We start from the raw sequence: 27,591 nt of genomic DNA on the forward strand, positions 1-27,591 counted from the left end.
ATGTCTGACTTACATGAAGAAAACACAGAGCAAGACCAGCTTCGATAGTGGGGGTCGGTCCCCCATGGCCAGCAGGTCCCCTGGGCAGCCAGTGCAGGGCAATTGGCCTATACACACCCTTCTCGTGTCACAGCAGAACTCTGACCACTCCCCATGGTGTCTGAAATACTGAAAGCTAGGTGTGTGCCTGTGGGCCATTGACATACAGGTTTAAGCAGAGTGAAGGAACATTCATTAAGCATGAAACAGGGAAAGATACTCCCACATGAGGCAGTCAACCCAGCACAGGCTGTGTGGGCTCTTCATACCTTGGTAAGGAAGTGTTCCAGGTCCAAGGCCCATTCTTACGTGGCCGAGCGGGGAGCTCTGTCCGTGAGTCTGCCTTTCTCGGTAATAACCATATCCACTTGGAAACTCTGACCTGCAAGGTACAGAAAACCTAACTCAGACAGAATTGGCTCACATAACTGATAAGCTGTTCAGTAGTAAGGGCCCCAGGCTCCATTTATTTGTGACTCTTTGCTCTGCCTGCCTATGTCATACCGTAACCATTTTAAGACAGGCATTATTTATGGAAGCAAAATGGTGCAGATTTTGTCTCTCCTGACATTGGACTCTTCTCTAATTGGACAAACTCGGCATTCCTGAAACAAAAGGGGAAGGGATTAAGGCTGCCACTTGCTGGGGGAGGCAATCGCAAAGTCTGTGACATTGACCCCAGTCTCTGTTTGGACTTAGTTTAGTTTGATAATGGCTGCACTTTGATTCTGAACCAGGTAATGCTGATGAGTGAACAGCGCTGCCCAAAAGAAACGCACAGGCTTCTAATCAATTCATAAATAGTTTCTGTGAATGTAATATCAAATGCTAATTTAAAGGTAACCTAAGAAACCCAGAGGAGGGTACTTCGCCTAACCAAGGGTGTTATAAAGGCTCCCTAGTAAATATCTTCCCTGCACTTGAGACTTAAACTCCGTACAGAAGCTCCATGAGGCCTGACCCCACAGTATCCACTTATCCCCAGCAGGGAGGGGCTCTCAGGCCATCCTTAATCTGTTCCAAACGAAGCCTTTGCATCACTGTATTTTAGCCCCATTAGTGGTTTTGTTTCCATTTTCAGCCAGTTGTTTGTTCGCTTCTGACAGTGTAATAATCTTAGTCTGCCCTCCTCCATTTGTTCTCACAGCTTTCCACCCTCTCCACCTACATATGAGAACTTAATTTTCATTTTCCAACGTATGGAGACACAGTAGCACTTCTCAGAGCCAAGTCAGAGGGTACTGGGAAGGTGAGAACTGACATTTATTAAGCACCAACCACGTACTGGCATGAAAGTAGACTTCTTTTTTTTCTTTTTTGCATCCATTTAGTTCTCAAAGAAGTCTGTGAGGCAGATCTAGTCTCCCTGTTTTATAAATGAGGAAACGAACCCAGAGAAGGTGGGTTACTCACGGAAAGTTATGCACCTGCTTAGTGAAGAGGTAGAAACCTACACCTAAGGCCATCTGACTTCAAAGCTTTCCAAAGCTGTTTTCTTCATTACCCAGTGATTTCAATTTTGGCTATAATAAAAATCATCTGGAGAGTTAAACCACACACACACACACACACACACACACACACACACACACACGACTTGGGCGCCACTCCTAGACAGCCTTATTTTAAAAGGGTGGGGCCCAGGCCTCAGCATTTTCCTGCAAAGCTCCTTGGATGAGTCTCATGAAAACCCAGGGTTAGAACAAATTGTACTAGAATGTGCTTGCCTCCCAAACCATATCAATAAATTTCATGAAACGTAGCAGAGGCTGGACAGCACTTCAATCTCAACATCTAAAAATAGCTAATAATGGCACCAATACACAGTATTAAAGGAAACCCGGAGTAATTTCACCTAGGATGCTTCACTCATGCAAAGAGTTTAGGCTAGGTCTGGAACCAACAAAACAAATCAGATCCCAGAAGCCTGCTCTTGGCTTTGTTTCTGAGCCTGCATATGACAGCTGACTTCTCAGCACACACCACGAATGGCCTGCTCCATATGCCCTCGGCGCACCCTGGGTTCACCTACAGCTACTGGGGAAGACAGTCTTGTACACGCTGACAGCTCCTCACCTCAGGCAGCGACCCGTGTCTCTCTGCATCTCTGCCTGACGGCTTTCTCTAGCACCTCTGGAGCTGGCTCAGCCCCTGCACAGCTGTCTGGGAAGCGCCAGGGATTTATCGTCCCCTGGCACAGCCCTTAACCAATGAGGGACAGAAGCCTGTGGCTAAATACCTAGGGTTCGGAGGCTGCTTGGTTCCCCTGAGCTTCATTTGCACATGGTTAGAACGACTCCTAACTCACCCCTTTTGGTGACATCCTCCCTTGCCTAATGGTCCCCACTCCATTGCTTATGCTTCCTGGGATCACCTCCCCAGTTTACTCTTTGCACCCAAATCTTAGTCTCAGGGTTTGATTTGGGGAAACCAAACTAGAACCACCTCTAGGTGTCTCGTTTTAACCTCAGATGTAAATAAGCATAAGCCAACAATGATACTAATTCATATATGAAAACTACTTTCTAGCTTACAAAGAGCTTTCACAAACACTATCATCTTGATATTAAAGGAGGAAAACATTTCCTAACACCATCACAAGAGGGTTATGGGATGGATGCAATGAGCTTTAATTTCTTGAGAGAAAAGTATACCATTATCATAATAAAGACAGGCAGAGATTCATTTTTCCCTGTATGCCCATACCCTGCTGACTCTGTTTGACTCTATTAGTGGGTCCTTCACAAGGAAAATGATCTATTCAAGCAAATATTAGAAATAATTCTATGGTTTTACACAGTGGATACTCAAGTAATTAGTGCAACAACATTAATGGGTTGTGGGGGTTTTGGGTTTGTTTGTTTGTTTTTTTGAAGTTTTATCATGAATAGTCATTCATGCTTCATTATGTAAAATTTTATGTTAAAAATATGTGTTGTGGAAACAGTCTTCATTGAGATAAAAGCAATTTGACATGGGTCAGAGACTAGGGATAAAAGAGAAACTCAACATTTTTTTCCTGTCCTCCTATAATTTAAATAAAAATGAGGTAGAAAGGGGGAGATCATTGGGATTGCAACATAAAGAATAGTATTCCTTGGCCATTACTTTGCAACATACAAAAGATTCTGCTGGGTATTATAGCTTCTAGCAGTCTTAGCTATAGAGAACTTTAGATAAAATTGACTAGCTCAAGGAAAGGATATTACTATTGTGAGAATAAGAATGAGCAAAAATGCACAGCTCTCTCTCTCTGAATCTAAATCCCTAATGAAATGGATAATCCTGCAGAAGAAGAATTCGATTGAAGCTATTATTGTCCCATCTGTGCTGAGTCAGGGCTGGCCACCTTGCACTTTTCTTCACAGAAAGTAGGGCTCCTTTTTCAATAGAATTGCAATCTTTTTTCTTTTCTCTACAATTTGGACCTTTTTACTGCAGGTTGGATTTCTATTATTCATATTGTAAGGAATTTTAAAGCATTTCCTTAAAACAAGATTAGAAGTTTTAAGTCTATATAGGAGGGTATCACCTTAACCACATAGTTAAGGTTCTTCTGGTTTCATATTTATTTATTTATTTTTAAAGATTTTATTTTTAAGTAATCGCTCCACCCAACGTGGGGCTCGAACTCACAACCCTGAGGAGATCAAGAGTCGCGTGTTCCAACTGATCCAGCCAGGTACCCCTCATATTTACTTTTCAAGAAAATCTAGATGATTTCTTAAAATGTCTAAGCCATAATATTCACATATGAGGCCTTGAACTTCCAGGTTTTTTCTCTTAACCCACTGGCCTCTGATCTTCAATAAAACACACAATTTCATTTTTCTTTTCAGGTCAAGATTTGGTCTGAGTAGTCATGACAAACTGGGGTGCAAAGTGGGTGTTTCCTTATAGAGGCTGAAAGTGTAAAGGAGCAAACTGCTTCTCAGGAAAAAAATAAAAACAAAGCAGGAAAAAGTGCTGATCCTAATTGTATGACTGAGTGAGAGGGCAGGCCAGATATGGAAGCAACATCTGTCTAGGCTCACTGAACAAAAGTGCATGCAAACCAAAGAGATAGGAATTTGGAAACACTTAGAGAAGTTTGAGGGGGAAGGGAGTGGGTGGGTAGAAAAGAGACACTAGAAATCAGTGGAGCCCCCAGAGAGAAGCTGAATTTGCTAGTGACTGCATATTTGACCACCTCCGTATAGTCAGACTTTCTAAAATACATAAACAAGTTCTGTTTTAGTCCTCAATCCCACCCAGAACATTCTGTATGAGGATGGGGAGGCCAGGGGGCTTGGCTTGGCTTATAGTCTAACATTTTTATTCTTGATAATAATATTATGGAGATGTTCATGTATTAATTGAAAATGGTGTCAGTGTTCCAGATCATCATGGTAATTACCACTGCAGGCTTAAGGATAGACTGTAAAAGGGTAAAATGTAAAAAAATGTATATATTCACCCGTTTTCCTGTGCTAAATTAATACGACATTATCTTGGGGAAGCAGGAAGATATAACGCTCTTTTCAACATTTTTCTGTGGGACTTTTTCATCTTTACTATTGGGTTTTAGATTGTGGCTAGAAATCAGTTTTTTTGGAAAAATTCAAAATGCATTCACATCTCCTTTGAAGCAGATTTTTTTTTAAAGGTTTTTTTTTTTTTTTTAAGATTTTATTTATTTGACAGAGAGAGAGAGACAGCCCTTCGAGAGAGGGAACACAAGCAGGGGGAGTGGGAGAGGAAGAAGCAGGCCTCCCAGCAGAGAAGCCTGATGTGGGGCTCGATCCCAGAATGCTGGGATCACACCCTGAGCCGAAGGCAGACACTTAGCAACTGCACCACCCAGGCGCCCCTGAAGCAGATTTTTATCTAAAAGAGTTGATTATTTGTTGTCAGCATTCCAAAAACATATGTTTTGGGGGATTATTGCCCTCATCTGTGCTTATTTCTATAACTTATCAAATACCAACATTCTAATCTGCAAGTAACTTTAAGGAAAAAAAAAGTGTTTGAAATGGATAGTACTGAGATTAATAGAGATGGCAATTTTGGTGTTTCCTACCACTGTCTGAGAATCAGGTTTGCTGGGGCGCCTGGGTGGCTCAGTTGGTTAAGCGTCTGCCTTCGGCTCAGGTCATGATCTCAGGGTCCTGGGATCAAGCCCTGCGTGAGGCTCCCTGCTCAGTGAGGAGTCTGCTTCTCTGCCTCTGCCTCTGCCCCAGCTCCTACTCTCCTTCTCTCTTTCTCATGAGATCTCTCTCTCAAATAAAGAAATAAAATCTTAAAAAATAGTATTTCAATTTTAAAACAGTGTTAAAAAAAAAAAAAAAAGAATCAGCTTTGTTGTTTTAGAATCATCCAGTTGCCCCATACTGACCTGAATTTTTCTGTTACTCATGAAGATGTCATCTTATCCAGACATAGCCCTTAAATTTTACCCTGGATTTTGGAACGATTCCTGTTGTTCTCTTTGCTAGGGGTAGACACATATTTTTGATATATGAATTTATGCTTCTGAAAAGTTTTAAGTAATCAGTTCACTTAAGTTCACATACTACCACGAAACACAGAATACTTGTTCATGTTTTCAAACACCAAATATTACTTGAAAATCATGCCTGCTGTAGCATTCAGATGAGTTTTCTGTCAACACTTGGAAACTACAATATTCTTGGATGTTTTATTTATCAGCTCCCTTTCTCCTACTGCTGTTCACATGTTGGAGAAACGGTGCAAGCCAAAAGACTTAAGTTAGAGTCACAGGAATGTTATAAACAGCGGTGACTGGAACTGGACGAGGGACATAGATATTCCTAGGTCACTTTATGCATTTTGTTCTGGGTCTGGCTAAGAGTTAGGTCCTTTGATATCAGCTAAAACTGTCAAAATTAGTCAGTTGTGAAAATGCAAACCTTAGGAGGCATTCTTCATCTGAAAATCTGTGTTAATGCTAACTGTCCATGCCCCCAGGAGAAAATCTGGTGAATAAGACTGCAAGAGCAGATTCGAATTTTCTAATGCATGTTTCCCAGTTGGAAACAAATCACTTTTATTACCTGTTTCTTATTTTTTTCATTTGCAATTTGTGGACTCATAAATATTACACGTAGTTTAAAACTGAATGGAATTCTATGATTTACTTTTTCATAAATTTTTTAGAAAGTAATTGGCTTGTTCTTTGGTGCTCTCCTGATATTGAAGATGAAAAATGTTATATAAGCATTTTGACGGATTTTGAGGTTTTAAAAAATTTATGGTGGGTAAGTTGACTCTAGAATAATACCGTTTCTGATTTGGTGTCTCAATTGTACTTTTTCTACTCCCACCCCTACCCTCATGTACACACGCCACTCATTCATTGCATTAGGTATGGCACCTGGAGGGGAACATTCTTAGTGAAAGCTGCTCCTAAAGAGTGGAGGAGAGATATCAGTACCTCAAGCAAAATGTTTGGTAACCGGTGGGTTTTGAGTTTGCCAACTCAGAAGGAGACACATTGTTGAAATTTTAACATTGATCTGTTGTGGGATGTAGGAAATATATTTAGGTGCTTTTAACGCTTTCCTTGGTGGGCTACTTGGGCAGCCTCTGGGTTCTTGTTAAGAGCACTAGTAACTATTTTCATGCTTATTTTTCTTAAGCAGGTATTTATGCTTTCCAGCTTTTGTTACTCTTTGAAGGAAAAACTGGGTCCTTAAAATTAATCTTGGATCTATCTATCTATCTATCTATCCTATCTATCTATCTATCTATATTGATGTGTTAACTAGCCTAGAAGATCTCTGAGTTTTTTCCACAGGTGACCCATCTGACCCCCTCTGAACTTATGATGTTGGAGTATTTAGACACCTTTGGGGGGAAAAAAAGAAGAAAAGGAAAAGAAGGGAAAAAATCACAAATTAACATCTGATTAGGTTTTACTCATCTTTCTGGCTTGCTGCAATCTTCCAAAATCCTGATTCTGAATTTGCTATCCAATCCACTTGGGTATTGTCTGAAAAATCTGATCAATGTACCATCTCAAGAGAGATTGATGGTCTACTGGAAGGGCCTGTGCCTCCCCCAGGGAGCCCTGCGACAGGCTGGCTGTCTCACAGGAAGGGCTTCAAGGTGTTCAGCTGACAACGGTGGTTGCTTTGTGCAAATTCCAAGATTAGGATGATCCTCACCTCGGCAGGGCCATTCCACTGACCATGAACCCAGGTCTTCCTAATTCCTGATGATGCACTCCCGATCGGGTGCCTCCTGCCCCTCTCAAGTTCTCCATGAGTACAGAGGAACACAGTCCTTCTCCTGGAGCCAACCCTGGTGATTCCAACTGTACTCTGCCCCCAAACACTTCTCTACAGGACAGAGAAGCGTTGGGAGGAGGCCACATACAATGCATGCGTGACATTGTCTGTCATATATTTCATTGGTCCTCCTCCAAGTTTCCTCAAGAAACCTGCTTTACCACTGCATTACGTAGTATGTATAGAATTTGATGCTGCCTTGGGATTTAAGGGCTGGTACTCAAGTAGGGCAACTACCACCTGACCTAATGCTATAATCTTTTGGAAACACAAAAGGGCTCACCCAGGGGCGAGATACATGTTCCCTGGGGTTGTTGGCAAGTCACCAGGCTGAGCTGGAATGACCAGTGATAAGGTGATCACAAGGCTTATGCCCAAAGGCTGCAGAAGCCCTAGAGCAGCATATCTTCAATGAAAGGAAATGTAGGATGATAAAGCTGCCCCTGACTTCATCCCCTGGTTCCTTCTCAGCCCTGAAGATCCTTCCAAGCCCTAAAGATGACAAGGAAGATGTCGAAGGCAGAATAAAGGGTCCCAGAAGATATCCATGGCCTAATCCTCAGAACCCGGGAATATGCAAAGGGGAATTAAGGTTGCTAATCAGCTGACTTTAAAATAAGGAGGTTATCCTGAATTATTGGTTGAGCCTGATATAATCAAAAGGGTTCTTAAAAGTGGAAGGAGGTCGAAGAGTCAGAGTCAGGTTGCGCTGGAAAGCCACCTAACTAGGGGAGGAGTGTGTGCAGAGGCTAATACCTCCTGCTGTTTGGTCATCACCCAGGCCAAGTCAAGCAGGCCCTGCAAGGCCTGGGGAAGCAGCCAGGCAGCTCCTGATCACCTCCTGGGATACTATCTTGGGTATGAGTGCACTGAGAGCTCCACAGAGCTACATGATTGGCTCTGTTTTACTTTTCGGACTCTTCTACTAGCACAGCATCTTCTCTAACCTCTGACTTACTGTGGAAACCCTACTTATGGCCCAGTTAATTTCTGCCCCTGAGAGGAAGCTTGTATTTAATGAGCCCCGGGAGGAAGGTCTGCAAGGTCTGAAGCCTGAACGAAAGAATAACCATGTATGCGCATGAGAGACACGTAACTCCTACAAAGGAAATGTTCCTAGATAACGTCAAAGGGAAAAAGAGTTCTCTGATGATGGAGCTCTTAGGGGAAAGTGAGCAGTGTTTACTGACAGTCAGTAGATTGGTCTGGGAAACACTGAAAGAAATCATGGTGCAGAAGATCGTGTTACTACCACAAGACAAACTACAGAACCATAAAAAGGAGAAAATATGGGTCATGTAATTTATGAATTTATGTTTAAATCTTGCCAACCAGGAGGGCTGATGGCAATAGCCTGGAACACGTTCAGGAGGCAGGTGGTGCAGATACAGAGGTCCCTAATTGCCCTCTTCATATAGAAAAATGCCTTACTTTTTATAATTTTGAAAATTTAGTGACAGAAACATGACTGGAGACAAAAGAAAAATCCATTACTGTGAGAAGCATCACTATGTGGACGAGGGCCAAGTGACAGGTAATCAGGTCAGTGGCTTAGGCCTGTGATCTAGGAGCATGAAGATGCAGAAGAGAAGGAGAAAAGTCTTGGCACACAGACTGATGCCAGCTCGGACAAAAAGGCATTTTTATGATAACATAATAATGGCATAGAGGAAACATATTCTATACATCTGAAAGAAAACAGACTTCACATCATCAACGTTATTTCATTAATCGAAATCATCACCATTATTTTTATTTCATCACCATCATTTTTATTTCATCCAATTATCCTTGATTAACCTTCACTATTCATATAACTTATTGGTAATCCAGCCTTTGCATTATTTTCTACACCAAATAACTTATATATGTCAAACACCAACACATCCACAATCATAACTGTATAGGATTGACAGTATCTATACTATTATTGTACCTGGGCATCCCTTTCTAGAAGTCATACCTCTACTGTTTTTCATTCCTTCATTTTATATTTATCACCCCAAACTGGTGGACATACAACATTACTCAATGGATATTTGTTCAGCTGAATTAAATGAAATGCTATGCTAATATAAAATAAATCATCAAAACAAATAATTTTTTAAAATGTACAAAGGACTTAAACAGACCTTTCTCCAAAGATGGAAAAATGGCCAATTAGTATATGAAAGATCTTCATCATTATTCATTAGGGAGATGGAAATCAAAACCACGATGAGATACCATTTCACACCTACTAGGATGGCTATTTAAAACGAAAACCAAAAACCAGAAAACAACAAGTGTTAGTGAGCATGCGGAGAAATTAGAATCCTCGGATATTGCTGATGGGATTTTAAAATGGCACAGCTGCTGTAGAAAACAGCTTGGCAGTTCCTCAAAAGGTTAAACATAAAGTTACCACATAGGCCAGCAATTCTACCCTAGGTATAGACCCAAAACAATTACAAATAGGTGCTCAAACAAAAGCTTGTTCACAGAGTTCATAGCGGGACTATTCACAGTAGCCAAAAAGAGGGAACAGCCCAAATTTCCATCAACTGATGAACGGACAAATGTGGTCTATCCATATAATGGAATATTATTTAGCTACAAGAAGAAATGATGTACTGACACAGGCTACAACATGAATGAACTTTGAAAACATCATGCTAAGTGGAAAAAAAAACGGACAAAAAGGGCCACATATTGTATGATTCCATTTATATGAAATATCCAGAATAAGCAAATCCATAGATACAGAAAGCTGATTAGTGACTGCCAGGGACCGGGGGAGGGGAGAACGGGGAGTGATTGCTTAATGGGTATGGGGTTTCCTTTTGAGCTGATGAAAAATTCTACAACTAGATAGTGGTGATGGTTGCACAACACTGAGCATGTACTTAATACCACTGAACTGCATACTTTAAAATGATCAAAATGGTAAATTTCATGTTATGCGTATTTTACCACAATTTTAAAGAGAAATTTAAAAAAGAACACAGCCGCCTAATAAGGCATGTCTGTCCATCTTGACCACAAGGATACTGAGACCTTGCCAAATACCTTGCAGAACTCTCTGTACACTATTTGCACCACATGACTTTGACCAACCAGCCTAACATCATTAGTAAAGGTACAAGTAAAAGGAAATCTAATGACTAATGTGATGTACTTAGTGACCCCACCATCCTAGCTCCTACAGCTCACCAATTTCCTGTGTGGATGCTTGTAAATCATTCTTTGAATATTGTAATCAATTACCTGGGAGTAACATCAAGTATACTAGACTGTTATTTTTGGTATTGTCTCACTTTTCAGAATTAGGAACCCCCTTCTTCCCCACACCCTTCCATTCCTCTAGCTTCTCTCCTACTTTCCAACTCTAGGAATCCAGGGTCTCATTTTTAAGTTTTTGTTGATGGTTTATCATATTTACCTGGGCTCAAATCCCAGTACTTATGGCCAATCGACACTGCCTTTTTGTTTGTATTTCTTCTTCTCCTTCTCCTCCTTCTTTTAGATCTCACCTCTCACCACTCTCCACTCACTACTCCAGCCATGCCAGCTTCCTGCCAATTCCTTACATCAAATATGCCATGCTTCCTCTGACCAAGCTCTAAGATTTGGCATTCTCTGGTCTCCCTGTCTGGAAAGCTTATCCCCCAGATTCTATTGGTTCATTCCCTCACTTTCTTCAGATCTGTGCTCAAATATCACTTTCCCAGGCAGGTCTTCCCCAACCACTCTATCAGAAATAGCAACCCCCTCTTCCCGTCTCTGGCATTTCTCTCCTGCTGTTTATCACCTCCTGACTTCTTTGTTTATCTGTTTATTGTGCTGTCACTCCCTTCCCCTCACCTCTTGGCACTTCTCACTACCTGACAGAGTTATGTGTTTATTTTTGGATAGACTAGCTCCCCTGGGATATCCTGGGGGCTCTGTATTATTTATGTAATAAATCCAGGGTGGCCTTCAACTCTCCCCTGACCCATTTGGTCAATCAACTGAGTGTTATTGAGTTATCTTTATATGCCAGGCTCCGTGTCAAGTCTCTGAGACCCGGAAAATGGAAAAACGTGGTCCCTGCTGGTAAGGAGCCTCTGGACTAGTGGGAGTGCCCAGACAACAACAGGTCATAGGAGGGACCATGATCTAGGGAACATCAAGGTCTCACTGAAGAAGTGAAAAGGGCTGAGGTTTTCTGAATGCTAAGGAAGGGTTCCACAGGTGTTGAGTTACTGAGGTGGAAGAGAGCATAGGTCGTTCAAAGAACTTTAATATTCTGAGGCTGGAGCCCCAGATGCAAAGCACTTATCATCGTCTGATCCTCTGTTTATCATTTATCTGTTCCCCGCTCTCTTTCCCCCAATTTCTTGGGCTTATCACCTCCCAAGCAAACCCCACGAGCTTGGCCGTGAAAGGCCAGCACGCAGAGTTTGACACCTGCAGGTGACGGAGCATGCGGTCAAGAAGACAGAAAGGAGGAAACAAGGCAGGGAGCCCAGCAGCTATGCTGTTTGTACAAAGCCCTCATTATTCCTGCTTGCAGATGGCTGCAGTACTTAAGAAAGCTGCCAAGTCAGATTAAAATCAATCAAGAATGTAGAATATAGGTCCTAGGTTCAACAGACAGAACCACTGGTAAGGGAGTCATTGCTATACAAAAGCCTCCCTGTTTCAGTATAGGTTGGAGCAGGGCAGTGATCAGGGAAAGGCTGGTTAACCAACCCAGCATATAATTGAGTCTGTTCTTTTCTCTATTCTGCTAATGATTCATTAAGCAGAGTGTACCACTCACTGTGATCCAGACTCATGACTTCAAATCAAACAGAGGAGGCCAATTTCTGCAAAGTACAGGAAGGAAACAATCAGTGCCCTGGGCTTGGTTAGGGCAAGACGCCTGCATTTGCTATTCTTTGGGCAAGACATTCCGGGAAAACTATAGCTTCAGACCTAGACACAGAGCCGGCAGTAGAAAAAGTCTAGGCTAATGAAAAACACATGCCTTGGACTTGGTTACCAATTACTGTTTCAATAAACCTGTACAAAATTACGGCATTAGGACATTTTAGCAGTAGCTAAATGATTAGAGAAAGAAATGGACAACTGGCACTAAATATTTTAAATAGAAATATTATAGGTTAAGGGGCGCCTGGGTGGCTTAGTTGGTTATGTCTGCCTTCAGCTCAGGTCATGATCCCGGAGTCCTAGGGTCGACCCCCGCCTCAGGCTCCCTGCTCAGCGGGGAGCCTGCTTCTCCATCTCCCTTTGCCTGCCGCTCCCCCTGCTTGTGCTCTGTGTCAAATAAAGAAATAAAATCTTAAAAAAAGAGAAAGAAATATAGTATTAAGAAACTAATTTGACCTGGGGCGCCTGGGTGGCACAGCGGTTAAGCGTCTGCCTTCGGCTCAGGGCGTGATCCCGGCGTTATGGGATCGAGCCCCACATCGGGCTCCTCCACTATGAGCCTGCTTCTTCCTCTCCCACTCCCCCTGCTTGTGTTCCCTCTCTCGCTGGCTGTCTCTCTCTCTGTCAAATAAATAAATAAAATCTTAAAAAAAAAAAAAAGAAAAAAAGAAACTAATTTGACCTGATACTTTAAGGAGAGCTGAGAATTGTTGGAAGAATTAATAATATTCACATGCCACTTTATACCTACTATATACAAAGCATTATGATAGGTCCTTGGCATCTTTTATTTCATTGCATCTTCAAAATAACTTTCTGAAACATATTTTTTGAAGATTTGTTTTAAGTAATCTCTATGCCCAAGGTGGGGCTCGAATGTATAACCCTGGGATCAGGAGTCACACGCTCTACTAACTGAGCCAGCCAGGCGCTCCTCGGAACATATATTATTAACCTCATTTAACAGATGAGAAAAGTGAGGTTGTGAAAGACGAAGCAAGCTGACTAAGGTATAGAGAAAAGCCAAGATCTAAAGCCTGACTCTGCCTGACTTAAAGAGCATGCTGTTTTGTATTCGGTGCCCTGAAAAGCTTTCAGGCTTTTGTGGCAAACACCGAGTACCTTCCAAAACAAAGCCCTGTTGGAGAAAGCATAAGATGAGAATTAGAAAAGTATTTTTGCTGAATGAGAATTTGCAATGATGGAAATTGCAGTAAGGAAATACAGTTTCTTCGGTAGTTGTGAAAATGCAGGATTCTTCGCCCAAATTAAGAGATACCCACAAGCAAAAAGAAAGCAGTTGAAAGGAAAGATTTCTAGGGGAAAGAAATCACCTCAATTCAAGGTTAAATCATGAATATAAATGAGGTATAAAATAAGAAAGCATCTTTATGAGCAACACAGAGAAGCTTCAAGAAAAGAGCCCCTTGGTTGAGTGCTTGTGCATTTGGCATTATGAGGGAGAACCAAAGGAAATTCTAGACACTGGCCTTCTGTTTCATTTGTGCCTGACTATTCTAGACTTCTGGTATATAACTCATGAAACATTTCATTTCTGTTTAGGGTAGCGAGAACACCAAAACACACACACACACACACACACACAAATCCCAAAACAATGGCAGACCTGAAGTGGTCTCTTCAGGAACCCCAAATTGAAAGGAGCCCTAGGGAGCTTCCTCTTAGAACTAAACATAATTCTGCCTTATATTCCATCTCTTTCAATGCTGTAAGAGAGCCATCCTTTTGCCCCCTAAATACTTTATTCCCTGAGCTAACCATCCTTACTCATTTCAGCTTTTGCCCCTATTTCATGATTTATGGCACTAGATGGTATGACTCCTATGAAGGAGTTGAAGTTGGTCTACGTCCCTCATGAAATATGTTTCCCAGAATTGAACATAATAAATCAAAGGATGGTAAGACTGATTATCAAAAGCATAGAACAGTCAGATACTATATTTCTATTTAAACAGCCCAAGATTCCTTTGGGTATTTTTTTTTCCTTTTATTTTGTAGCCTCATCATGCTCTTGGCTCTTACCGGCTTCAGGCCACTGAAATCCCCAATTTTTTTTTTCCACATGCTGCTATTTCACAAGTTCTCCCTATATCCTTAACTTTGGTTCCAAGGATAAAAAACTCAAACTTGTCGTATTCAAATTTCATTTTAATAGAGATGGCCACTTATGCATTTATTTATGAATTTATCCTGCCTTATTCCAAAAGATACTGGCTGATACATCATCCCTGGGCCAATGCCAGTTTGCAACCTGCTTTGTCATCTGATTTATTCACACTCCCTCCCAGCTTCTTACTCTCCATGTATTGATGACCAGGTCCACTCAGTCCATATTCAGGTTACTTAAAAAGGACCATGCTAGGAAAACATCCCTGCTCAATAGAAACCTGCAACAGAATCTGCCAGATTTGACAAAGACAGATCCATTAACCAGGATTCTGAGGGTAGAGTGGTCATGCTGCTAAATTATCTTATCGTCCATCCACTTTCTCCATCTCTTCCACAAGGATGCCATGAAAGTCTTTGAAAAATGCCTTGCAGAAATACAGAAACTCTATGTCCACAGAATTCCTTTGATCTACTGGTCTAATAAACATATCACAAAAGAAACCAAAGCCTGACTGTCAGGCTGTCTTTTCTTAGTAAATTCATGCTGGTTTCTTTAAGGATCTTCTCTTCCCTCTCTGCGAATTCACACATCACCCGTATAATATTCTTAATGCAGAATTAATACCGACATCCCTGTTCACATGTCATCACCTACCTTCTCCCCTTTTTGAAAACCAAGACATTTGCCCATCTCCTGTCTTCAGGAAGTGCTTCTATTTCCCACAGACTGCAGATGACATTTTTAGGACCTCTTCTGAAAATTGTTTTCATCTTTTCAGTTACGTTTTGTCTAAACCTGAAGACTTGCATTCTTTTAGTTTGCATCCTTGGAGTGGGAGTGATGAGGGGAAGGAGTGAGAAGTTTCCCTGGAGAATGGGGGTACTGTTTTTAGGAGTGAGGGGTCCTGGGCAAACAAGAGATTCTACTGCGGCAGTGAACCTTCAAATTCAAATACCCTTCAGCAAGTCTCAGTACTCTTGCGTTCATCTTTCTTGCATTAGTGTTAGAGGTCTGTGCTGTACGTGTGGTTTGAGCCTTTGATTGCTATCTCCTTCCTCCCGGGTTTTTAATGTGTCTCTTACAATCTGAGCTCCTCCAAAAGCCTTAGCTCCTCTCAACAGCACACTTAGTCTCTTGGATTACTTCCACCACTCTTATTAATAAGGGGCTCTCGTGCCCTCACACAGACAACAGTCCCTTACGCTTACATGTAATTGACATTTCCTGGAGGTAGATGTATTCATTCGGTTTTATTGCTGTTAGTAGGCCCTGATCCCATTTGCACAGTTTCCATTACTAACGTGGTTGAAAATTAGCCAAAGACCAAAAGACATGAAGCCATCAGGGCTTCCAAGGTCAATAGGCTAGGAAGGATAAAGTATTCCATTATCAGGATGAAAACTGAATGCTCACATTAACCTTCCTAATGGTTTGCTTACCTTGTTTTTATACTTTCTAAGTGAACAGGAACAAAGCCACTTGCTGCTGCTCTCATTAACACTAATGATCAATAAGTAGAAAAAAATTTTTTGCTGATTCTTATATTTTGTTCAACATTAGGTATGCTTAATTTAGAGCTTATTAGGGCATTGCCAATTTTGCTCATTATCTCCTCTACAAGATGAATGTGTTTCTTAAGCAAGTAGTTAACATGAAGCAACAATGACTAACTCAATCTTTGTAATTAAGCAAGGTTTTCAGTTATATTTACTGCTGGGGGTGGGGAGGGAAGAAGCAAGTATTAGCATTTAATATTGACTTATTTTAGATACTCCCAAGAGAAAGAGGTACTTATAACAAACTCAACGCTGTTAATGACCAGAACTGACTTGGTGTCCAAAGGAAGTGTTTGCCTTACATCCTGCCCTAAGCTCTTTTGAGGTTCTTTCCACCCATTAAAATCATGCTTTGAAATGAAATGCCAGTACAGGCTACAACATGAATGAACCCTGGAAACATTATGCTAAGTGAAGAAAGCCAGACACAAAAGGCCATACATTGTACGCTTCCATTTAAATGAAACGGCCAGAAGAGGCAAATCCATAGAAAGAACATCAGTGGCTGCCAGAGGCTGGGGGAGGGGGGGTGGGCGTGGGGAGGTGGTGCTGGAGAAATTAGGGGGTAATGGCTAAGAGGTATGGGACTTCTTTTTGGAGTGATGAAAATGTTCTGAAATTGATTGTGGTGATGATTGCACAGCTCTGTCAATAAACTAAAAGCCGCTGAATTGTATTCTATAAATGGGTGAACTGGGTGGCATGCAGATTACACCTCCATAAAGCTGGATTTTCAAAATGACACCCTACTTCTCCAATTGCCATTATATACCACTCCCTGTCTTTCTTCGGAGTCTTTGCAACTGGATCACTCTCACCTTTTCCATCAGGTCCTGCTACCATCCCGAATGACTTTAACGTCCACACAGGTGACCCACTACTCAACACCTGAGCGAGTCCGCATCTTGGTCTTCCCTGCTCCAGACAGCCTCACCTCCTTTCTGCTCAGCTACCCACTCTGCCCTTATGTGTTGCATACTCCACCAGCCTCCCCACCTCCTCCTACTCTGAAATAATGCATTCATGTGTTTCTCCCAGAACACAACTTCCAATATTTTCGGCTGTCTCACTCGGTTGCTCTAATTATAAAGTGGCCTTGATAGCTGTAGGGTCTTCCTCTTCCTCAACCCCATTACTTTCTCTCTTTCTGCTCTATCAGCATTCCCGAGCCCTGTCCTTCCCCCCCTCCCTCCCTCTCGGCCTGAAACTCCCCACTTCATTGTCAAGGCTTTCCTTGTCTGGCTTAAATACCTCACCACTTCAGTCTCTTGTCCTTCTATCTCAATCACCTGGCAAATCTCAACCCTCCAGCAATGCAACTAATTACAGAATGGCCCAGTCACAGATCTTGTCTCCACTGCACATTCAGTGCCCTCAGTTATCCTTTCCTATTGCTCCAGAAGCTTCTCTCCAGTTCTCAAAGGTCTCTAGTGGAAACCTGCTTCCCACTTCTCAACCCATCTCCACCTCCCTCTTTACACCCAGCAGATAATCTTACCTCCCACTCTATGTCAGAGAGGAAGGAGATCCTTCCCTACCACCAAACTATGTGCTTATCTACATTCTTTCTTCCTCCTCTACCATTCACTGCTCGTATCTTCATCCTCTCCCTCTCTACTGATTTCTACCCACCAGCGGGTCTCCCTCCTAAAGCAACAACAGCACCTGGAACTTGATGCCCCACCCTGTCCCAGCTACCTCTTTTTTCTCCTCCTCTTTAAACATAAACCTCCAAAAAAAGCTGTCTCCACTTCTCCCTTTCTACTTTTTCCTCCATATGCTGCAATAACTATTTCTACACATCACTTCACTCAAATGGCTTTTTTGTGTATACATCACTTCACTCAAATGACTTTTTTTTTAAAGAGAGGGAGGTGGGGAGGGCAGAGGGTGAGGGAGAGAGAGAATCTTAAGTGGGCTCCAAGCCCAGGGGAGCCCGACATGGGGCTTGATCTCACAACCCTGAGATCATGACTAGAGCCGAAATCCAGAGTCAGACACTTAACTCACTGAGCCACCCAGGCGCCCGTCAAATGGCCTTTTGGAATCCAGTGAGCTCTTTCTGTTCCTACTTGAATTCTCAGCAATATTTGGCATATTTGACAACTTTCTCCTTTTTATCAGGATCTCTTCTTTTAGCTTCACGACTCTACACACTTCTGGATCTCCTCCCATGCTTTTGATCACTCCTTCTCAGTCTTCTTTTGAGGCTTTCCCTTGCCTGCCCCCTAAAAGTTAGTATTCTTGAGTTGTGTAATTGTATAAGTGATTAATGCATAACAAATTAACAAAAACTTAGCAGTTTAAAACAATATCCACCTATCATCTCTCAACTTCTATGGGTCAGGAGTCCAGGCACAAGTTTGCTGGGTCCTCTACTTAGGTCTCACAAGGCTAAAGTCAAGGTGTTGGCCAGGGATGTATTCTCATCTGGAGCTTGGGGTCCGCTTCCAAGCTCATTCAGGCTGTTGGCAGAATTCAGGACCACATATCTGATTTTGTAGGTTAAAAAATGAGTGCCTTCTACCAGCCTTTTTTCCTGGGTTCCCTCTCTCAGAAAATCATCCCCCATTGTCATCCTTGACTTTATGCCCACTCTCTCTACCCCCACATCAAAGCAACCTATACCAGACAGTCCTACCTCCTAAGCCCTCTCCAATCTATCTCCACTTCTCTTTATTCCTTGGCCAGGCTACCTTCACCTCTTATGTGAATTATCCAACAGCTTCCCAACGGGTCTCTTAGCCACCAGTCTTAACCACTGCCGTGGACATTGTGGACCTGCTTGCTCAATATCCATTCCAACCTCCCAGCAGTGCTCGTTCCAGAGAGTGAAAAAAAGACATTCTTTAGCTAGGTTTCTGGTTGCGACGTAGATTGTATCAAGTGTACTCACATTAACATTTGGAAGAAGGCAGTGATGTATCATGGGGAGGGGGCCTTGCCTCTGCTATTTCAGCTGCCAAGCTTGGTTATGGAAGCATTTGGCTTTTGGTGGCAGTTGTAGAGGCAGTCCAGGGTCTGGTCCCTAGTCACATAACTGAAAAAAAGGCGGTACCCAAGCATCCATTTTGCTGGCAACAGCTTCCTGATTTCTTGAACACAGCAGAGGGGGTATGGTCCTGAAGCCAGCAGTTACAGAGATAGCCTAACATTCCAGCTCACTGATCATGGCACACACAACAGTTCCCTGGCAGTCAAGTTCTGCAGTGTTATTCTGGAAGGTTTTTCTGGAAACTCAGCCTAGATTTTGCTTGTCCAATCATTTTTAGACTGCTTCTGTCAGTATTGGTTAGAATGGTTCATTCTATCTGCAACTAAACTCTGACTACAATATATCCTGCAATTAAGCACCTTCATCCAGAGAGATCCTTCTGAAACTCTAAAATTCAAATCCTATAATGGCACTGCCCTTGCTCAAAATCTTTCAATATCCCCCAATATCCTTGTAGAAAGACCAAATCTTGTTCATCTTGTTTGAAAAGCCCTGCATGATCCGGTTCTCCTATGCTCTGCAGACTCACCCTTACCAAGGTACTCTCCAGCCACGCTGACCTTCCGTTCAGGTCCCTAAGATACTCATGCACACATCTCTTCCTCTTTGCCCATGCTAGCCTCCCTTTGTGGAACACTCTTCCCCTGTCTTCTCTTGGTTCATTCCTCACTTTTTAAAAAATCTTGGCCAAAGGCTATGTCCTCCAAACAATCTTCCCTGACTCCACCACATGTCACTAGTACCAAAACTCTGGGTTAGGCCCTCGCTTATATGCTCCCACAGCACCCTGGCCTCTCCCCTTTGAAATATTTACTCCACTATATTGGGATTGCCAATTGTAAACTGTACTCTCCCGACCTTTACACCCTATGGACCTGGTGGGAGGTTCCATCTAACTTGTCCTCTATTTTACCCCCTGTACTGAGTGCCTGGCCTAGACTTAGGCATATAAATTTAATGAAGAAATTGGAGCATTTTAAGCAGAGGGTCTAATCTCTATCAGATATATGTTTTAGAAAAAATACTCAGGTGGCCATGTGCATGCAGAAGAAACTGTAATGACATCATAGAACAATGGCATGTAATGGTGGAAGGGGCTGAGATAGAAGGTCCGGTTTCTTGGTCTGACCTAGTGCAGTATTACTGGGGATGGAAAGAAGGATACTTTGCGTGCTATGGCAGGAAGACGGGGCACAGAAAACTGGCAACATTCAAGAAGTAATAAGATGGGCTTCTTAAACCTTGTTTTGGCATTCCAATTCAATTTTTTCTTTGTTTTTAATTTGAAGTATAGTCATCCAATTCAATTTAATTAACAATTTTTGAGCATCTACTTTATGCAAGACATGGCATTAGGTTATGTGAGACAAAGATTCCTAAGATACTGTCCCAATCTTGGAGATTCCAATGGCTTCAGCTGGCTACTGGAGACACAAAAACTTTAAAAGAAAGCAGAGCAATCACGGAGGAGGCACTGAAGAGTTTACATTTTGAGGGGCTGTGTGTGTGTAGTTTTTCAGTTTATTTGTTTGTCTGCTTTTGCGTAAAGATAAGGGCCAGTAGTTTACAGGCAGTAGTGTGCTATAGTGGAGAAAACATCGCCTGGAGACAGAACATGGGGGTCTTACTTCTTCATCTGCCACTAACCAGGCAGTATGATCTTGAACAATTTGTTTAACTTCTCTGGGCCTTAATTTCCTTATCTGTAAAATGAAGTTTTTGAATGAAATGACCTTAAAATGCTATTATTTCATATATTTGTTATATTTTAAATACATACAGTATTTCTAAAAAATTTTTGACTCATTCAATTAAAATGTTCATGTATTCTAAAAAGTGTTTTTGGATAAATGTTTCAACTATTTTCTATAGTATTAGAAGACAAAGATACAATCCAGTCACAAACTATAAACTTTGGTTTCTTGATTCTAAGAGACTGATGATAATATTATCCACTTTGGACAATTAGGGACAGTTTACTGGAATGTGCACCCCTTACCCCCAATTCCTTGGCTCTTTCAGCCCTATGATTTTTTTTTTTTTTAAATTTTCCCTTATCTATCGCCTGGTACAAACACTAGGCTTTGCTAGAGAATAAAAAACAAACAAAACCCTCAAATCAGTCTTTTTGCCCCTTTGATAAATGAGTTTTAAATTCTGGGCTTAAACTACATGAGAATTTTCTTTAGATTTCAATGGAAAGGAGACACATGAAGGAGCACAAAAAGGTTTAGAATCGGGGCGCCTGGGTGGCACAGCGGTTGGGCGCCTGCCTTCGGCTCAGGGCGTGATCCCGGAGATCCGGGATCGAGCCCCACATCAGGCTCTTCCGCTGTGAGCCTGCTTCTTCCTCTCCCACTCCCCCTGCTTGTGTTCTCTCTCTCGCTGGCTGTCTCTATCTCTGTTGAATAAATAAATAAAATCTTTAAAAAAAAAAAAAAAGGTTTAGAATCAAGAAAAAGAACTATCTACCTGCTCTCCCCACCACTATGGTTCTTTCTCTTTGGAACTAAGTGTATAACAGCTTACAAGAATGGCCAGTAATGCTAGCAACTGTACCAGATGAACTCAGAAAAACCACTCGCTTGATACAGGGTGATTTCTGATTCATTTAAAGTACAATTGGTGGCAAGTATGATGGTTGTGGTGGTGGTCTCTGCGTGTCTGCTCCATGCAGTCATTTAGGAACCCAGGCTGACAGAGACTCAACCATCTTAAAAGACTAATTTCCAAAGTCACCTGGGTATCAATATCCAGGGGACAAAAGTAGGGTTAAGGAGGGAGGGAGGGAGAAGAGGCTTTTGTGTGGAAGGTTTTTCTGGGCCCTATCTGATAACACCACATTTCATCAGCCCAATCTCAGCCCCATAGGATACCTAACTGCAGGGATGGCTAAAGAACGGGGTATAGCCAGCTGTGTGCCAAGGAAGAGAAGGGGCAGATTTTGATCACTGCATAGTGGGTTTCTGCCATATCCAGACATACTGATTCTGTCTAGCTCTTCCCTCTCAACTCTCTCCTTCCTACCTCACGTCTGTAATTGTTGACAAAATATTTCAGAGGTGATTCCTACTTGGCATGAGTAGTTGGAAAATATTTTTAGAGCAGTGATATTCATCAAGTAAGCATCTGATTTTTATGGTGCAGCCTTCGAGTTTCCCTAAGTGCTCTACTTTCTAACTTAGACTAACAGAGTACATTAGTTTGTACAGGACATACAGTGATCATATGCAACTCTGGTTTACACATATAGATTTAGCTTCAGATTTATATAACTGGGAATATTATTCTCCTAATGTTATCATACTTAGTTAGGTCAGCAATAAAAAATATTCAGATCTCAAGTTTCCTTAAGATCATCAGTCTGGGAAATTATATCACAATTGCTGACTTGAGAACTTGCCAGTTAGGTATCACAGTGTTTTTTGGGGGGGTCTGGGGTTTTGTGGGGGGTTTTCGGCATAGAGCAGTGGTTCTTGAAGTGTGGTCCCTGAACCAGTGGCATTAGCAGCACCTGAAAACTTGTTAGAAATGCAATTCTCAGGCCTCACCTCAGACCCAGTGAATCAGAAACTTGGGGATGGGGCCCAAAAATCAATGCGTTTTCAGAAGTCCTATAGAGAATAACCTAGAACCACTAGTCTAGTTGAATTAGATTACTGCTGAAACATTTCATTCCAAGGACCAGGTCAAAAGAATATTATTTGAAATCATTTTCTTGAAAACACATCAACTTTCTTATGTTGCTGTGAATTCAGAATGCTGTGGAAAACCCACAGAATGAAAAGATCACTGAGAGCCCTGGGAGGTAATTAGGGCAAATAGTTTCTAAAGGTGTCAGTCATGGAAATCTAAGGTTCTGTGAAGCATCTTTAGGGGCTTCCCACAAGAAAATGTGTTCTTATGTTTGATTGGTGACTGCTCTGACCACCCAGAATTGGTCTCCAAACGACATGAAATTCTGTGTCAGGAGAAATGGTTTTAGAGCTTTAGGACAGAGCCAACATGTTACTCATTTCTGTATCCCCATTATCTTCCAGAGTGGCCAGCACAGTAAACCATAAGAAACATAATAAACCAGCATAATAAACATTTATGTTAAATGAATGAATGGATGGAATAGTCACCTCATGGATTCAGGTTCTAAATAATTTCCACTAATATTCTGGGGTTACTTAGAAAAAAAATCCTTTTCAACAGTTTATTCTAGTTACTATTAAAGAATACTGACTGCGTTATGTAGGTGGCCAGTCTTTTCAGCAGTTAAGAATTTTAGCTATCTGGGGCGCCTGGGTGGCTCAGTCGTTAAGTGTCTGCCTTCAGCCCAGGGCATGATCCCAGGGTCCTGGGATGGAGCCCTGCATCGGGCTCCTCCTCTGGGAGCCTGCTTCTTCCTCTCCCACTCCCCCTGCTTGTGTTCCCTCTCTTGCTGGCTGTCTTTCTCTCTGTCGAATAAATAAATAAAATCTTTAAAAAAAAAAAAAACTTTAGCTATCAGATATTAAGAATGCCTCCAACCCCTCTAAAAAAGAGGAAAAAAAAAAAAACCCTTAAGATAGTGTGTGTTCCATTGCTTAAAATACCTATAAAAGAGCTCGGTTACTGCATGCTAACCTTTTCAGTGACTAACTTGGAGCCTCTCGGCCTCAGCGCTGTTGACATTTGAGGCTGGATCATTCTCTGTAGGGGACTGTCCTGTGCACTGCAGCAGCAGCAGCCCCACCTGCCCCATACCTGGGCGCCAATATGACAACCACAATGTCTCCAGACACTGCCAAGTGTCCTCTGGGGGAGGGGGCGGGACATACAATTGCTTAGGTTAAGAGTTACTACTCTGCCCTAATATTAAAAGAAGAGTCATTTTCCTGCATTTTATTCAAAGCTCTGGAAACAGGCTTCAGGGAAAAGCGGATGTCCCACATTTGTCTTTAGCTTATTGTTGAGGACTCTGGCAGTGACAGCTCTATCTATTTGAAATGACTGATTCACAAATCCTCATTATTTTAGGCCAGTTTTCTCCTTGGAACAAGTTTATCTTTGGAGATGCAAATTCACAAACTCTAAGCACTTTTTTCACACTTACTGTGATCTTCTACATTGATTCAGTGCTGAATTCCATTACAAGGGCATTTTTATTTAATAATTTCTAAGTAACATAATGACAGGCTAAAGGAGCTAACAAAATGCTGTACGAGTCCATAATATAGTGTTGACACTAACAGAAGAGTTTTTATCTACTTCATTACAATACTTTAAAAAATGATCTAAGTAAAACCTGCACTAAAATAAAATGTAATAATAACCTTTAATACATCCTACCTCAAGATTCTGTCCCTGGAAAGAAAGTCATCACTGCTTCTGGAATTTACTTCCTGGTATCTAAACAATACACTAATAATTCTATTTTTTGGTTTATGTTTGATGTTATCTATTTTCTTACTGCTAGTACATGAGGATTTAGCATTATTTCAACATCGCCTCACTTCTGCTCCTCCACATTCTCAATATAAATATATTACAATTTTTACCTAAATCATCAGTGTTTCACAATGAGCCAACAGTGCACTCAGACATCCTTGGTTACATCCTCATGCTAATGTCCCCTCTCTTATTGCCCACGTAGGTATATACTTTAAACATTCCTCCTTTTTTCTTTTTCGTTTAATGGCATTTTGCAAGGGAGAGTAGATAAGAGCATATGACCATCACACATTTAAGAGGAAACTAAAACTAAAGGTATTTTTGAAAACTTTTAAAAGATTACATTAAAAGTCTCAAAATTTTATCACTAGCTGCAAAATCCCTATTTCACCCTCACCTCTTACATTTAGCATAAATGAAAGCTAGGCACCTTTTTTTTTTTTTTTAAACAAACAAGTGATGTTAACTAGACTTATTGTGGTGATCATTTCACAAATACATATAAACATCAAATTATGTTGTACACCTTAAGCTAATATAATGTTATTTATCAATTATGTCTCAATAAAAAATAAATAAAGGCAGTTTACCAGAAATACTTCATTTGTTCCCGTTCTGTATACTTGGAACACGGTTATTTTTCCTACTTAAGGATAGATCTGTTCTTCTTTCTTCTGACCTTGCTGAGTTTCCATTATCTGCCTGGGCCATTGAAACCTGGGAAACATCAGGCAGCCTTGCACCATGAAAGTACATGTTCTTGTTCCACGAGAAATGATTTTGTAATAAATGTCTCCTGTACCAAAAAAAAAAAAGTATAAAGTCTGATTTTTAAGTTTTCCTAAGAAATTATTTTTGTATCATCATTAACAACCAAGAAGTCAGGACCACTCAGATAACAAAAGCAAAGGATGAAAAAAGATACCCTATTAACATGACAAATGAAGAAGATACTAGGTGAGAAGAAATATGTATATAAGAAAGCCCACAATTTGGAAAATGTGGGAATCAAAGTCAAGCAGTTAATTACTAACAAAGACAGTAACAGTGCTTCTTTTGTCTTTCACAGTGAATGCACAATTAGCACTTAATACTAAGACTGGGGGAAAAACCATCTATAATCTACTGAAAAAGACCATCTGCTTCTATAAATTCTGTTCTTATACACTTGCCAAAAAAAGGGAACATATTAACAAAATAATGGGCCCTGCATTGTTAATTGCTAGGTTGTTTGCAGTTGTGCTGCTATTAGAATTTAATAAGCCATTCCTTCTTCTAAATTAATAAGCAGCCAAGATTATGTAATAGCTGCTTTCAGCTGCTAATTATTTTTCCCATAATTCCTTTCCCTCTCTACCCTCCACCCCCACCTTTTCTTGGCTAGGAGCACCGGAGACTGCCAATATGTCATCAGCAAGTCTCCTGTCTTCATTTTCAGAAGCACAGACCAACATTAGGAGCATAACCAATGACTTTTAAACTTGGAGGTGGTTAGCTTAGGAACGTTGAGGATATATGTGCTTCGTACAAAAAAAGGGAAAAACAGCACTTGGATTCAGAGGGCAAGTTTTCATTGCATAGTGTTCGATCTACCTTTGAACTGGTTAATGGCATTTGTTTTGTGTAGTACGGGGAAAATGGGACATTAACATGTGACTTTGGGACACAACTGGTTAGGAAACAGAAATTCGGGCAGGGGGCCTCAAGACCACAGAAAGCCAGCTCTGTGCTTTGTGTCAACTGCTTGGTCTTCCAGTATACATTATCCTACATATTTGTGGGACACTTTCCTAGCAGTATAGTAGTGCTTAAAAGGGGAGGTATTATACATTTTTATACACCAAATAAGGGCATTAAAAATGCTCTCAAATCCCTGTTATATACTATCATAGTTTTATAGACCTTTTATCACAAAAAAAGAACAATCACTAATAAAGGATTCCTTTAAATTGATTAAATTTAGCTTCGTGAAAAACGTAGCATTTCTTTTTCACTTTGGGCCATGTAAAAATTCTGGCGCCTATGTTTGGGAACCTCCGCAAAAAGGGCATAGCTCGATAAAAGCAATTTTCCAGCTTCCTTTGTAAGAACCTAGGTGACTGGGGTAATGAATATTATTCAACATGAGAAACCCGTGGCTGTTCAAGCAAGGTCACTTAATCCCGTGGGGCTCCCCTTTCCTCATCTGTAAAAGATGAGTCGGACTAGATGATTCATCCATTCTTTTCATTCAAAAACATATGTACATCCATTATGTGCCAGGCACAATGCTCAGCACTATGGTTCTTAACGAACGTATCATTTTATAGTCCTCATCAGTCGACTCCCGCTTATTAGATGTGTTACATACCAAGAAGTGAACTAGGTTGAGACAAAAAATGAATAAAATTCAAGACGTGCTAAATAGAGGCAAATGGACACGTGGGGATGCAAAAATGAATAAAAATCAAAATGTGCTAAACAGAGGTAATGAACATGTGGGTGAAAGAGGGATTCGTTCTTACAGGGTTTGAGGGTGAAGCTTCATAGAAGATAAAACATTGAGAGGAAGGGCATGCCAAGCAGAGCAAGTCTTCGGCAAGGCTAACTGGAACCCAGGCGGCTTTGGGGTCGGGGGGCGGGGGACACGACTCCATGTGAAGGAAGTGGAATCTCAAAGACGAGATGCTGTCTGGGCTTCTCAGCAGAGAACGGACAGTAATTCATCAGGTCCGCAGCACTGAGAATAGGCGAGGCAAGCCCAGGGAAGAGACACTTGCACAGCTTGGGACAAAAGGTATCTAGGGCTGTAGCAGTGCGATAGGAAGGACGGGCTGGATTCCAGGCAGTCTGGGGGCAGAATAATTGCAAAAGGCGCTCTGAACGCCTACACTAGCTCCACGACAGAGCTGACTTGTTTTCCCCAGAGGTGCAGCGCTCCCTCTCTCCCCTCACCATCATCAAGGGCAGTCACGCCTCCCCGCCCCACCCTCTATGGGCACGGAGAGTTATCGGAGCTCGAACTTGGCTCTTCGCGATCCTGACCTTCCCTGCCCTGCACAGCGGGGTCGACAAAGGGCACCGCAGAACCCTGTCCTCCCACCACCGGAGAGCCGGGGAAGCCGCCTGTCCAAGCTCCAAAGGCACACGCAGGAGCGCGCAGGCGCGCCGGCCTTGTCAGAAGCCGCTTCCGGGTCACGTGGCCTGACTTCCGGCCCGGACCACCCCTCTCGGTAGAGACGCGGCCAATCGGCTTTCTTGGACTGTGCGGTCACCTGCGCTGCCTCC

The 27,591-nt window shown here is 41.8% G+C and overlaps 1 long non-coding RNA gene across 1 annotated transcript; it reads right to left on the reverse strand.

Annotated features, from left to right (window-relative positions):
* Positions 1–266: 266 nt before the first annotated feature.
* On the reverse strand, positions 267–27,440 carry LOC148107003 (uncharacterized). Its single transcript, XR_015723324.1, has 3 exons — positions 26,829–27,440; positions 24,915–25,120; positions 267–421 (listed from the first exon to the last, which is right to left on the reverse strand). It is a non-coding gene; the product is annotated as an uncharacterized LOC148107003 (long non-coding RNA).
* Between the last annotated feature and the right edge of the window lie 151 nt (positions 27,441–27,591).

This window comes from Ursus americanus, chromosome X (assembly GCF_024610735.1).
Source record: "Ursus americanus isolate L20-20 chromosome X, mUrsAme1.1.p, whole genome shotgun sequence".
NCBI lineage: Eukaryota > Metazoa > Chordata > Mammalia > Carnivora > Ursidae > Ursus > Ursus americanus.